Here is a 15,574-nt window from a genome sequence, read left to right as displayed (position 1 = left end):
ATCAATAATTCTAATTTTAAACGTTCTTCGGTAGTCTCTGGATAATGATTACAGTTACGATCGAGTCTTACGTAAGAAACTGCGTTAGATTTATCATCGCCTTATTTAATACAGAAATCTATTTCATTCTATTCTCATTTTAAATATTGGCTGAATTTGTAAATGTCCCCCACCATAAAAAAATTTTCTATTTTATATTTGTCTGAGAAAATGAATATTTCTAAGGGATACATCATTTTATTGGAGCAGTGACTCTAGTAGAATCTATAGTAATATATTTAACCCATCACACGTTTTAGCAAAATTTTTTGCACATTTTTATTATGTAAAAATTTAAGTTTATCAGATCACACAGTGAGTAATAAATTGGTTCAAGAAATGTCACTCAAATTGTACTTATTCGCATGAACGAATAGTAAATAGGATCGTGTTAGTTAATTTTTAGGGGACACATTTTATTTTTCCCTAACTGTCCAATTAGTGGGACGATCAGCCCCTGACTGGTAAATTAAAATTAAATAATTAAGCTTACCGGAGCGTGCAAGAGAGGTCAGCATCGAGGCGGCGATGGCTAAAAAATTTTCTGAGCCGTGAATTCAGCGTTCATTTATTGGCGCGTTCGTGTCAGCGAACGTTTTCTGCGGCGTACGAATATTTTCCATACGGATTGTTGCGTGGTATCAAAGAACTCGAGGATTAATTTGCGCGAGAAGAAGGTAAATTTTTGTGGATGCAGCGATCAATGAGAATTAAAAGAACGATAAATTGGCAAGACTGGCTCGCGCACGCATATCAATGGAAATACGACAACGCGAAAGAGAATAAACAAAAGAGTAACAGTGACAGGTCGACGGAAGTGAGTAGAATCGTGTCGTTTTCTTGTCAACGTTTCCTCGACGTAATTCTCCAGTTAAAATAGTGCATAAAATTTGCATATGGATTTAAGGATTATCTTTTACTTATTAGTCTATCGTACTTTTATAGAAAATCAAAAGAATCAGTGTCTATTTTATACGAGTCAATTCATAAATAAAATGTAATTATATTTTTGTTTTCTAAAAGCTTTAATAAATCTCTGAAATCTTTCCTTATTATTTATTGTATAGTACAAATTTCTCTGCAGAATACTGATTTGCTATATTGCAATGTAACAGCAAATAAAAAAATTCTTTGACTATATTTTAACATTTGAATTATATATTGTTAAAGTAAATACTTGAAAGAATATCAGTGAATGTTTTATATATAAAATGTGTGTACAAATCGTCTTTGGTATAATTCTTAATGCCTAAAATATTGTTGGTTCTCGCGGTAATAAAAAACTATGAATTCGTCTAAATTCGAAGCAAATGAAGACATTAAAGGTGTTACTCAAAATTTATAACAGATATCATAGTCAGACTTTATCGACGACTGAGTTATCGATATGATCATTCATTGTCACAGTTTCTACAAGGTAATATAGTACGTCGTAATATGTTTACGTCAATTCAAATTTGCTAACAATTAAAATCTCGGAAAGCTCACGGTAGATCCTTCATACATCATTACGCGTCAACACTTTGATTTTCGCGATAGTTCTTTGTTTAGGGGCATCCTTAAAACTTTTTCAAATTATAACATAACAAATGAATTTGAATTTACAATAACGCACTAACCTACTCACTACTCACATCTGCAACTGATCTATTAAAAATAGTGTATTATATTCATTCGTAATAAGACACCTGTTACGTATCCAAATTTATTCTCTGTTTTTAATCTATTCGATACTTCAGTCACATACTTGTTACTTTATAATATTTTTAATATAATGATTCAAAAAGTAACAAGAATTAAAACTTATTTATTCAGCGCGTTAAAAAAGAAAGTGTACTGTTTTCTAACCCACTATTTAATTTGCACCAACTCCCGGAATACATTTCCCCAAAACAATCGTGAAAAGCTACCTTGCCTCCAGAACTTCGAAATCCCATCGGGTACAAAATTAATAATTAATTTTTTTTAAGAGCCCCGTCAATTTTAGTTTCCGAAGAACACAAAAGGAGGACCGTAGATCGAATAGTAATTAATTTTTTCGATCGGGACCGGCAGAGTAGCCGCACGATCCTCGTAAATGGAGTCCCCGTTCCTTTTTTCGCCGTAAATCATCGTGCATCGATACGTTCCACTTTGTCACAAAATTATTCGAAAGATAACCTTCCGATAGCTCGTTCGACGAGGAATCATCACCGTTTTGTAAGACTCACAGACGGCATTCCTCGATACTTTGCAGCGTAGATCCTCAGGCAACGAGTCCCGCGCCATGGAACATTCACGTCGCAATCACGTTCGAGCATTTCACTCGACGTACATTATCCGACCGTGAATGTCGTTTGCACGATCGCACATTCGAACACGCACTGCCGGCGTCTTTTCTCGCGGCACGAGCCGATCAGCTGAGCCGTGCTAGTTGGAAAATCGGTATCCTCGACTATTGACCCCCTCACTACCCCATAATATTGCCATACAACAGGATCGGCACATGGATACATTTGCTGAATGCTCTGTGTTTACCTAAACACATTGCCAAGCATTCTCAAATATACCACAACAAATATGTAAATATGTATAGGCCTGCTACGATGTCTTACAACTAAGATGAAATGTTTTCCTAACCCAGATTTAATAGCAAAGTTACGTATCAGACAATGTTTCGACTTGTAAAAAAACTTGGGGACTATTTGGAAAAACGAATTTGATCGATTCGATCGAGTTGTGTGGTACAAATATATTCATATTCGTTGTACAGTGATATAAAAATAACTGAATCTTTTTAAATATTGAAAGAAATAAAATTACTAGGATAGACATTCCACAGATAAAATCGTACCCTATTAACAAAGAAAAATTAAAGCGTTTCCAAGTATATTGTGTTAAATTAACCGTTTATAGAGCACCTTAATGCACACACATCGTATTCACCAAATAAGCGTTATTCGTTACACTTTCCTTCTGCAGTTTTCTGAATATTAATTAATAATAAGGACGATTGTTTGTAAATATTTCGATGCCTCAGTCCTTGTGTTTTAAGATGCTGCACTTAGCTTTATCGTTCTGGCGTCATATTTCTGTCCTGACTCATGATTACTAACTCTTTAATTCTGGAATACACACTGTCTAAACGTGTAGGCAAACCAGCGAGAACCTGACAACTGAATACGAGATCTGCAAATTGAAAACAAATACCGTAATATATATTATATTATATTATATTTTTTTGAATTTTTTAGAATACAGTTCTTTTAAAACTGATGATGATGCTGATGTTATTGATTATGTACTTCAAATTTAGTGCATTTTATCGATTTTGTAAGTTCAGATACTTGTATTGGTTTGTGATCAATTTTTTTCTTTAATTATTATTTATGAGATCATTGAACTGTTGTAAGTAAATAACATGTGTGCACGTTTGTATATGAATAATTCCTTTACTGTATAAAATTTCGTACGTTTTGTGTGAAATCTTTCAAAGTGTAATAATGAAATTTTTTAATTCAGCATTTTATAAACACAGCATCCTCGTATATTTCTTTATCCTCAGAAATTTTCATTACAAATTAAAATTGGTAGAATGTAACGTTGGAATAATTATTGAATGAAAAGGATTAATAAGGTCCGATAAAAATTTTTTGGTCAGACCTTGTAGAATCGACTCTGGGTGTTATTTATCGCTGCCGCGACGAAGATGAGTTGTTTCCAAGACTGATGGATCTGACGATATTATGTCACGGGATATAAGAATTCTAGAAGGACTTCGAAGAACCGTACTATTATAGAATCAGCGAACCATCAAGTGATTTCTGTATGTAAACACGATTCGTCAATGTTACCAGTTCAGGGTTGCTCGCCACGCGGCGCGCTCGTTTCAAACCGCTACGAGTCAATTTTAGGCGGTCCATTCGCGAAACCGGAAGTTCCTCCAAGTACGTTCACTCGCTCTTCATCGGTCAGTGGTTCCGACCAAATCATCCAGGCTTCAAAATTAAACTTCAGACGTGTCTCGAGATACTATGATACTCGAGATGTTTTATAGATTTCCGTAAGCAATTGTAAAAACGAATCGAATGATTTCACAGATGGCTGTACGTATAAATAAAAATAGAACAAGTAACGCTTAAGCAAAAATGCGCTTTCCATAAATATTAAAATGCTCCATTAGCGATCTGTGACGCGCGACATTTTAGAATAAGTGGCACTTTGAAATAACGAACGATAGTCAAATGTAAATCATCATCATTAATCGCTTTAGTCTGAGATATTATATTATCACATCTCAATGTTATTAATTCTGTTAATGAGATCCTTACTGCCAATCAAGCATTGTAATATGCGTTTAGAATCAAAGGCAGTTTCAACAATTATCTAACTGATTTAATAGAATACGTTTTCAGTGTATATCTCTGTTACTTGCAAAATGGTGTTTCTGGAGACCTTAATTAGCAATCAACCCTCGTCGTTCAGATATACTTCTGATATATTTAGCATTTTCTTTTCAATTTTAAACATTGGTTTCAAACTGTTTTTAAATGATTTTAAATGCTCATTTACGCGAATTTTTTTTGACAATTTCCTTCGTCGTTCCGTTCAAAGTCTGTTCTGTTAAGTTTCACGTACCGGCGATTTAACGAAACCGATGTACGGTTATTTTTACGGATCTCAAGTAGTGTTTCAGCCGAAAATAAAGTGCATCCGCGGTCAGGATCGCCAGGCGTAGTCGTTGAATTGTAAATGAGCAACGCTACTTCCTTCGGCGTTTGATTCACGCTCGCCTTCGGCTCGTCTGGTCGGGCTTGTCTGCTATTATTTTTAGCGCGTGATCAAGAAGCTGTGCAAGAAATAAAGCGCAAGGAAAGCGTTTGCGAGACGGCCGCAACGTCGACTGAGTACGTTAGGTCATCCCGCAGGCTTGGCTTGCATAATTAGCGGCCGTTCTGTCACCGAAGCATGTTCGTCCGATCGCGATCTATCTACCGCACCCTTTTCAACCGCTCATCCACGTGGTATGCTCGCGAAATCAAGAAATTAACGTTGCTCCGTTTTGCGCAATTACACCTTCACTCGTGAATCGTCATACAGAAGACGCGGACATTCGAAACGCGACTGTCGCGCAGATCCTGGGACTAAGACGCTATAACATTTGGTAAAAAATCAGGCAAAGGCACTTTTCTACTATTATTTATGGAGCACAGTGTGTCAATATTCGATAGAAAGTTTCGATCGACTACTTTCTTACTACTAGATTTCCCATTTTTCAAGACAAAGATGAGGATGCTGAGCAAGATATCAAAATGCGTACCTTTTTGCCTCGTGAGTTTAAAGACGTTTCAGTAAACGAATAGACAGCGCGAAAAGAAATTTGTTAAAGAACACTTCAAAGTAGAAATAACCAACATGTTGGATGGTATTTATCCCAGTTGGCAAAGTGTTAAGTCAAAAAATAGTAAAACCATATTTTAGATTCAATCCTTCCCCCCCTCTTTTAAAATATAAATTATTGAACGCCTAGGTCGCGAAAAATTACCGTTTTCGAAAGCGACTCTCGACCCATAAAAGTCTGGAAAGCCCCGGGTTCGTTTCAACGAATCATTCGCGATCGTACATCGAAGTGTACATAGTTATATTGTTCGTTCAAAGCGGCACGTTGACGGTACAAAGTTTAACCTGAAATAAAAATCACAGAAGCGCAATGACACATACGGGAACTCCTACCAACAGGTCTCGAATATTTAACATTTCTCGCTGATCGGTTACAAGTACGAGTTTGCTGCGAGCGAATTACGAGATTAGAAACATGCAAGCGCTACGAAAATATTTCGCCAGGATTTTCCAACAATACCATTGCGAAGCAGTGTTTTCTTAGTTAATTCGATAGATACCAATCTCGTAAATCAATTTTATCGCACGTCGATATCTCTATCCGTATACTGAAGCTGAAAATATTCCCACAGCGTACTGTATGTACAAGACAAAAAGGTTGAAACAAATAGAATTTTAAAATTACCATCGACTTAGAAAATCCTTGGAAACGACAAATATTTTAATTTTATTATGTTTCATAACACACAATATTTAAATATTTTCTGAATAGCATGAGTATGCATACACCGATTTTCTTCTATGTATGTTGGGTAGTATAATGCCATAAAAACATTACTATCAGTACCCTAGTTTTACGTAACATAAATTGAAACCGTTTCATAATATGCAATAAATTCGAATCTCAGCTAATGAATTTGTAAATGTATTACGTATTATTCACGCGCAAAATATGGCGACGAGTTTTTAGACGCGAACGGAAGTGAAATTGGCGACACAGCCGTCTGGACAACGTTCTTATTTTTTAAGTTTCTTCCGAGAATAAAATCTTTAAGTATCGTCTTGAGAAGTTGGTCATACGTAAGCATCCGGGCTGTGACGATTATTTCCACACAGAAATTACGTTATCTACGTCACTACGAGGGGACTTCCTCGAACGAGGAATACCGAAGTCTTAAAATATAAAATTACGCGGATAACAGTATCGCAAAGCGTTCGTCTAGGATGAAATCACTTGGAAGGGGCGTAGGAGGATAAAGAAGCTCTGTTAATTTCAAACATTAAAACGATGTTACTGTACAACTAAAAAATTAATATATTTATACTTGTACCTCGTGTAAAGACAACTTCTATTATTTCTATTGGTGTACTTTTTAATCAGGTCTCTATTTTAATTTGTTTCAAATACTTGTCTAAAAATTTTAATTGCAAATTCTATGATATTTGTTTTTTCAAACTTTGTTATTTCATTAGGTGTCATATCGAGTAGATATATTTTCTATTACTTGAGAATATATTTAGTAAACATACGTGATATTATTTCGTACCTTAACTTTTGATAAGCCCTTGTAGAAACCTTTAGGGTGTTCCTATAACAAAAAGAAAATAGAAATTAATAAGTCTCTTCGCAAGGAAAACTGTTACTTAATATTTATTTATTGTTTTCTGTGTAATGACGTGTTAAAATTTTCTTCGTAACATATAGAGATATTTCTAAGCTTTAGATAATATCTGGCACATGCTAACTCTCGGAATATCCCTGGTATATGTACGTATTCTGTGGTTTCTAAGATCCTCGTTTAGACAGATTTACTACTGTGGTAAAAGAGTTTTTCTGAATCACCTAAACTGATCTTTATAATTAAATCGAATGACGGACTATATCTTTGAGGAGTCATCCATCAATCATTCTTCTAGTGTAATGGCCCTCAGGTATCGATAGTAGATTTATGAACCATTTTCGCTTTAGTGTTCTTATTCTAGGATGGTAAATCTTGAAGTAACAATTCTGAATTATTAGTGAGTATGTTTTGCGTTCTAGTCTACGCTTATAATGAATTTGGTCCATGGGTTTCATTTTCAATTTGTTTGCGTGGCTATCCCTCCGTCACTTTCTTTATTTTCTTCATCTTCGTTTCTTCTCTCGTCATCTGTACATGATTTCTCCTGAGCGTATACATGTATTACCGTTCTTCTGACCTGTAATATTTTTCCACGAGCAAAGGTGTTTCATCGAACATTCCCAACTTATATTTCACGACGAGGGTGGGTGTATTTCCGCTAAATTTTTCGGATAACCGTAGTTCTCGAACGCTCTCACGATGACGCGGTGTTCGAGAGGCCTTTGGCTTACACTTGTCGGTCTTGGATCGTCTGTACGTAAGTACTTACATATCATTTCCTCCGGATGATTCATCGCGTACGTTAGCTGCGCCCTTCAGGGTCACAATGGCGGATCTCCAGTGGAGGTCGGAAGATCGCACGATATCGCATTACCCTCTCACAGGGTGCACCTGTGCGCGGAGTCACGGTGGCATCGCGCCACACATTCTCTCCTCCGGATCACCCCACGTGTTCCTTCATTTTTCCATCTTCCTCCCGTCTTTCGTTGCTTCTGTCCTTTCTTTGCCTTCGCACGCTCGGATGGCCGTTCGTCCCGATAAGATTGACAACTGGCCCTACGCGATTGCGCCACCGTCAACAACACGTGCCTTCGGACATCGTTCGCCCATTCATGCCTGCGCTCATTCAGCGCGACTATAGTAGTATCGATTGAATCAACGATATAACGCTGACCGACACGCCGGAAGTCGCGGCGGCTTTGGAATATGCACCTTCAAACTTTATCCGCCACTAAAAATTACTTGTTTCGTCATTTCTTATAACGATATAATAACGTATACCGGTATTTAATAAATAAGTTTTTGGAATTATAATAGCTAATAAATTACTCTGAGAACTGGTCTTTTTCTCCGTGTAGAATGTCACGATAATGCAAACGATACATAATTTACGAATGCAGCCGTGATTCTGTCCCAGGCACAATGCAATCTGCCAGTACGTTCTGCTGAAATACAGGGCGATTACGAGGAAACGGACGCAACAGGTGCCACATCCTCTTCCCCGATAATCTGTCATAATCTTATCTTGACACCTCGGTCCCCCGATTTCATGGTATCCCTGTTTCGGTTGCTAAGAAGGGTGCTGAGTTACGTGTTTAGGGGAAACATTAGTAACAGACACGAATCAAACAATGAGAAACTGACGAGTTAAAAAGCAGGTTTATACCTCTTTGCCATTTTCGATTGTTGCAAATTTTATTTCAAGCATCGAATAAAAGCTTTCTACAACGTTACAGTTATCCTTTTCTTTTCTGAAACATATACCTCGAACACTTTTTCTTCTATCAAATTTTAATCTAAAATTTTCAATCTGAGAAATCCGAACTCAGTAAGAGCTTAATCTATATCGATGTTTTAATTTAAAATTAGTTTCTCACACCGAAATGTCCCCTATTTGATCTCATGAAATCGGTGATCGTGGTGAAAGAATTCTGTTGCACAAGAAGAAAGAAATTGGCGTCACACGGTTACACCGAGGCAAGATTGTTCAGGACACGAAACGTTTGTAACGGGACCTGATCTTGCGCAATACTCCAAAAAGAGAGTCGATGATGACTAAACGTGGTCCAACGCGTGGATACTCTTCACGTCTGCGGAATTTGCTTACAATGATTCAGAGCATGATGACAAGATCCGGTGTATGAATCGTGAAGGGTTCCGTTACAATTTTTTAAATTCTATCCTTCGTAACTTTCAATTCTGATCTGAATTTTTGAAAAAAATAAATCTACTCCTATTTAGATTTTGTACTAAATAAACTGATGGTTTTTATTATAAGGAAATATTCAAATTACCCCAAAAATAACAGAAAATTGTAGGACAAAATAATACGTATGTACATCGTTAATTGATCTATATAAAGTTCTTGGTATTTAATGTTATTAAATATTCTCATAAAAAACGCAAATGTTTATTACACAACCTAATAGCTTGCACGTTGTTTGGTAGTCACTGGTGACCGGAAGTTGAAACCCACAATTCGTAGCAACCCTAATACTCGTAAAATTGTAAATAATGCTTTAATTAGGAATACTGTAAAATGACAAATGTTCCATCGAACTGTCAAATATTTCTACGCTTCTGGCTATAATTTGGGCAAACGTAGCGGACTTGAAATGTTTGGACATGGAAAACTAGCGTGGCGGGTAATTCGTTGAGTGCTTATTAAGAATGATGCGACCTCGAATCGCAACCGTGTATGGAATCCAGCCAACACACGGTGAGAATGAGGCCAGAAAAGCATTTCTTCCGCGAGTGGGTTCGTCGATTCAGCAAGACCTTCGGTTTCCGCGTCCGAGACATTGCTCCAAGATGAATGGAGCATTCCAGGAATCGATCTCCGATGATTCAACGACGGGATTCACTATCCCGTTGGCAACGACTACTCTTTAAAAACTAACCCCAAAATTTCGTCATAACGTACACACGCAATAAAACACCGAAGACCCACGCGAGAAGGAGCACCACCGGAAATACCAAAGATTTCTACCAACTATCTGTTCCGAAACTCCTTTCTATAAATAGAAGAAGCTTGCACATTCGCTAGAAAAAAGTAACGTCATCTATTTATGCCAGTTTTAGTTCCAATTTTTTGTGCAAAATTGTGTAATAATTCCAGAGATATCTTAAATTAAAGCACCCTCAAGATTGAGTGTTAAGAGAAACTGAACAGAAGTGCAAACTACCATATATTTAAATTCAATTTTCTCTGAAAGGAAGCCTCCCACGTAATTTCGTTATGCTTGACAGTCGTCTTTTTTTGATCCATAGAACCAAACGTTGACCCATCCTATATAAACAGAGTTTCTTTTTCGATAATATACGTAAACAGCCACTGTTTACGCTGCTATCGAGGAATTATAGTTTTCATAAACAGGAAAATTTGAGTGTGTTATTTTGTCGTAGTAAGGCTGGAGCTCGATTCAGATAGTTGGTATTCGCTTTCGAGGAAACTCGGCTGCAATTCCCGATCGAGGTTGCATCTTATCGTCGAGGCGTTACAACACAGTCGGCATAAAGGTGCAGTAATTTCTGGGTGACCAGTCACTCAGTCGAAGGTGAAATAAAAAATACAAGGATTTTTCCCGTTGTCTGTTGTCTACGACTAAAGAATCGTTAACGACGCTCGTCGTATTTCCCTTCTCGAACCTGTCTTTACCTCTGGAAGGACGTCTACGATTGCGACCTATTCTCACACTCCGTCGGCGCCGCCATTTTTAACGTCCTGGCTAATACCGGACCGTTTCGTACCGGTCAGAGGACGCGTGACGATGACTCCAATATTACTGGCTAGTGCGACGAATTAGCATACCCGTACCATTTTTTTCCGCCGAAAATAACTTCTATTACGAACTCCGGTTTGGTTATATTAGGCCTGAAGACGATCCTAACGTGTAAACGTAAACTCTTTGAAACGGTGTTCGTAATTTCATTTTCTCGATCAGACTTTTTAAACTTTTGTTTCAATTTTATGATATTTCGTATTTCTTTGACCAGTCACGCGACCTGAGTTATTATTCGTTTAGAATGAAAATAATTTTCAGCGAAACCAAATAATCCGTTTTAACGTAGCTCGTGGATTTCCATGTCGTATTGTTTTCCTACGTGCGAAAATTATAATTAGAAGCGATAACAGCAATTACAGGCAATCGTTATATCTGAATGTAGATTAAACAAATTAATATGTTTAATCGACTCTGTCTTTTATAAATTGAACAATGTCATGGGATCCCTGCGTAACAAGTACCTACGTCACAGGTACGAAAACAAAATTTGTTTGCATTCATGCAAATGCGATTAAGTAAGTGTGAAAATAGCTCATAACCGATCCAAACGATTTCCTGCGGATAATAATTTCATGGTCCGAAGAAGATCATAGGTAAACCCCAACGCGATTGCTGAGTCATTATGAGACTCCGAGAAACCAACTAGAGAGTTTCTCAGTAACCAGATCATCTTCCCCTTAAATAGAATATACCGCATATGATTATGCCATAAATGAAGCGATTATGGCTTATCAACGACATTATATAATCTACGCACGACGATGGAGGGTATATCTACTCACATTGTTTAATGTATGATTTTTAAAAGGTTAGATGAATGCAGATTAATATTTTCAGTGCTATACCAATTTGATTAATGTGATGATATTAAAATTTATCCTAAATGCATTTTAGTGTACTTAACGATGTGATAGATTTTAATAGATATTGGTAAATGGATATTTTAATATAGCGTATTTTAATTCCACTTAGGTTCATCGTTTGGTCAATTTCAATTGGTAAATTGAAATGTTGCTTATTTGAGAAAATTACATTTATTTTTTTTCTTCTTAAAACAACTTCTTTTCTAGATATGAGTTATAAGACTCATCACTGAAGAACTAAATAAATAAATTCCCAAGTTTAGATATTAAAGAAAATAAATCTAGATAGAATTCATGAATTTCAACGACGATACAAAAGTAAATACTGCAACGTATGTTAAACGAAGTGTTTCTCGATCGTCTAAAATTAAAATACAACGCGGAAATTTTATGAACTCGGCAGTCGATGTGTTGATCGTCTGGTTATGCAGTAAAAGTTTATAATAACGTAGCTACGAAACGGACTTATTACACAACCTAGGAGCCCAGAGGCTCGTTAAATCGGCCATTGAGGAATATTGCGTTCCAATAAATGGAGTTTTTACTGTAGTATAGGACGTAGCGGTTCCTCCTCGTCACATCGGAAAGGAGGTCAGTGATGGAAGATAACGTGCGCTACGTCACGGAAGCCGCGAACGTAATAATTTATTCAACATATTATTCAACACTCGTGCCTCTGCGCGCGTGTGAGCCAAGCTCGAGATCGGGGATTTACCATAGCAAACGCTTAGTTACGCTTGAGATCGACGGAAGATTCTTGGCACCTGCACTTTGTACGATATTAAACACAACAACATACCGGAAAATTACGTATCCGTGATAAAGGAAACTTACGTGCAAAGCGTATGACGTATTCGAGTACCGTCACGACTTAAAACGTTGTTCGATTGCCATTGTCGTCGTATTTGTTATTATTAGGTGCAGGAAAATTTTCATTTATACTACAAATTTTAAACAATCATAATTTTAAAGAATCGTCATTTAATGCTGCAATGTTTTTACGACGTTCTATGAATTTGTATGTTTCAGTAATGTTAAAGTCTTGAGTTATTTTTTACAAAAAATTAATTGTTTCTTAAATGCTTATTTGTTATAAAATTTATCGCAGACAAAAGCAAGTGATAGTCGTAGAAAGAGAGATTCGAACTACAGGGAAGATATGGTAAAACTTTCCACACGTTAGGTGTTTATTCGCATAATTTTTCATCCCTGATGACGAATAGATGCTTTGAAAATGACTCGTCTTCTAGCGTTTCTTTACTTTTTTTAAATTGTTTGAATTAATGCTGTCCTTTCATTTGTTTAATCTTCCTTGCAATATTACAAATTTGTTTTGCTATGATTGCATGAAAAATTATTATATGAATTACCTTCGATTACATTGTTTTCATATCATACTCGTACATAACTATGAATTTCATATTTAATGAATGATGTATGTTCATTCAAGCCTTTATAAATTAAAACGATGAACCTAAGACCAATTGAAATACGCTATTTTTTATGTACCATAATTTGAAATTATTATAATATTTAGAAAAGAAATTTCTTTTGAGAAGAAAAAAATAAATGTAATTTTCTCAAATAAGCAACGTTTCAATTTACCAATTGAAATTGACGTTTGAGATAAGTTATTTTCAAAGTGCCAATTACCATTATTCGAAATGGTTATTTGAAAATTATTATTGGAAAAAACATTTCGTCCAGGTGTGGCTGCAACGAAGGAAGATAGCATAGAGACTAGAATAGCGCGCAAGGTGTATGAATCAGTCGCGAGCAAGTGTAACGACCCAGTGACGTCAAATGGATTGCACAACGAAGCGCGCCGGTAATTCCAAACGTTCGCCCAGTTGATCGATTTCTAGATCCTCCTTCGAACACCGCGAAAGATCACACGAAACGCGACGTGATTTATTCGGTATTCAGGATAGGCGCGCGTCGAGCGCGAGTGACGCATCGCAGCTAATCATGACACAGCTAAAACAAAATTCAGAACGTTTAAAAACTGGCGTTGCTCATGTTCGGTAACTCTATAACGATTTTGGTCATTCCATAAATTAGTACCATTAAGCTACAGAGGGTAAAATTCGCGATTCAGTGAGGCAGTACAAAATTGAGGATTGTATCAACACTGATGTACAGCTTCTGCAAAAATACAATCATTGATTCGAGATTGCTTCGTAAAAAAATAAAATTTTTCAGAATTTTTACATAGTTTCTATTTTTTACAACTTGGATACTCGAGAGAAAAATCAAAAAGTTCCAAAAACTCTGCCTCGTCAAGTAATGTATAACTACATAATGTCTACGCGTCTTTTATTTTGTACAACTTGAATTTTCAAGAGGAAAGTTGCATACAATCTGCCTCGAGATTTAATATATGTCTATTACAAATATATTATCATAATTTACAAAAAGATTTTTTTTGATTCCGTTTATTTCTGCCAAACGTAACATGAATGACCAGTATTTGTATCTGGATCATCCGACGGAAACTAGGATGTTCAGTGTTCACAGATTTACCAGATTTCTGATTCGTTCCTAGTACAGAATTTCACCGTTCGCAGAAAAAAGTGATCGTGACGTCAAATGAAATCCTTCTCATAAGCTTGTAAGGAATCATTGTAACACGCCTTTCAGCGAGAAAGTGAAGACAGTTGCGAATGAGTGAAAGTGCAACGTAGTAAGGTCAATATGAATCATTGATTTCCAAATTCACAGGTTCTGACAGACTTTTTTCCAGCATAGCGAATGACTTGCACTAAAATTACCTGGTTTATGAAGCTTATAATCATTTATTTTAAATTATCTGTGGCTAATTTATTCAACATAAAATGTGTAATCTTTTAGTCAAAATAGAAAGTAAGAATTGCACGAGACAAAATTATCTAGTTTATTAAATTCGTCGTAATTATTTCTTAAAAATTGTCTATCGATGATTCATTAAAAGAAAATCATGTAGCTTTCCAATGGTACAAAAGTTAAATTAGAAACCTTGTATTCGAATGCGAAATAGTGAAATTCAGTTTCAGGTCAAAATGGATCCGTAATTGACGACTCGTAATTGTAAGTTGTTTCAATTAGTTTGCCGCGTATACGTAACGTGGAAAGAATTTCATTCTAGAAGTGGAGTATTTATGAATGGAAGATCTATAGGAAATTACGGTAACTCGATTCTGATCAACGTGAGACGCGGCTCGTAGAATTCATGATCGAATCTATTTATTCTATGCTCTCAGCGGCTCTAGTGGAAATTTTGATGATGTCAAAGTCTCGTTTCTAAACGTCATGATACTCGGTATCTACAACTCATTGGTAACATTGGCCTTCGCGAATGGTGCAACTACTTTATCCTCATCGGAAAAATATTTTAAGCGAGCGCCATTATTGTTGCACGAATGAACATAGCAAAAAAGTAAATAAAAGCAGTCAATCTTCGTTTGTTAAAAGGCGTTTTGTTTGTAACAGCAATTTCAACTTAATAAGAAAATAGTACTGGTATTCAGCCTCGACTTAGCACGTTGACTGCCATGGTGGTCACTGATGACCGGCGCTTCAAACATAATATTAGTGTCATTGCAGACGCTATTTGAACTACAAAATACTTCTGCTTTCCACGCTAAAATTTCAACAAACGTTGCGGACACTCTTATTGTAGATATGGAAAACTGTCATGGCAGTCAAGGTGTTCAAGCAAAAATAAATCCGAAAAACCGATTGTTAAATGTAGGTAAAGTACCGGTACTTTCACACGCCAGTATTTCGATATTTCATTTTCTATAAGGGTTGTGAAAGTGCAATCGACATTTACCGGTATGACTCAACTTGAAATAGGACTGGGAGAGTCGGCGATGCCTCGTCGAAGACCGTTTGTCGATCCTGCAACGAGCATCGATGCGATACGGTGGAAAGTAAGCATGAATACCGTAGCTTCCTCGCGTTAACA

At 36.5% G+C, this 15,574-nt stretch overlaps 1 protein-coding gene across 1 annotated transcript in view; it reads right to left on the bottom strand.

The window, feature by feature from the left end:
• Positions 1–15,574, bottom strand: part of LOC122404422 — a 53,507-nt gene that overhangs the window by 29,806 nt on the left and 8,127 nt on the right. Inside the window, exon 2 of the mRNA XM_043408362.1 lies at positions 6,906–6,947. The gene's annotated coding sequence lies outside the window, so the exon portion shown is untranslated. The remainder of the gene's footprint in view (positions 1–6,905; positions 6,948–15,574) is intronic.

Source organism: Colletes gigas, unplaced genomic scaffold, assembly GCF_013123115.1.
Source record: "Colletes gigas isolate AHSC1104 unplaced genomic scaffold, ASM1312311v1 Colletes_gigas_Sc00002, whole genome shotgun sequence".
NCBI lineage: Eukaryota > Metazoa > Arthropoda > Insecta > Hymenoptera > Colletidae > Colletes > Colletes gigas.
The sequence above is the reverse complement of the archived record's forward strand: the minus strand, read 5'-3'. Positions and strand labels throughout refer to the sequence as shown.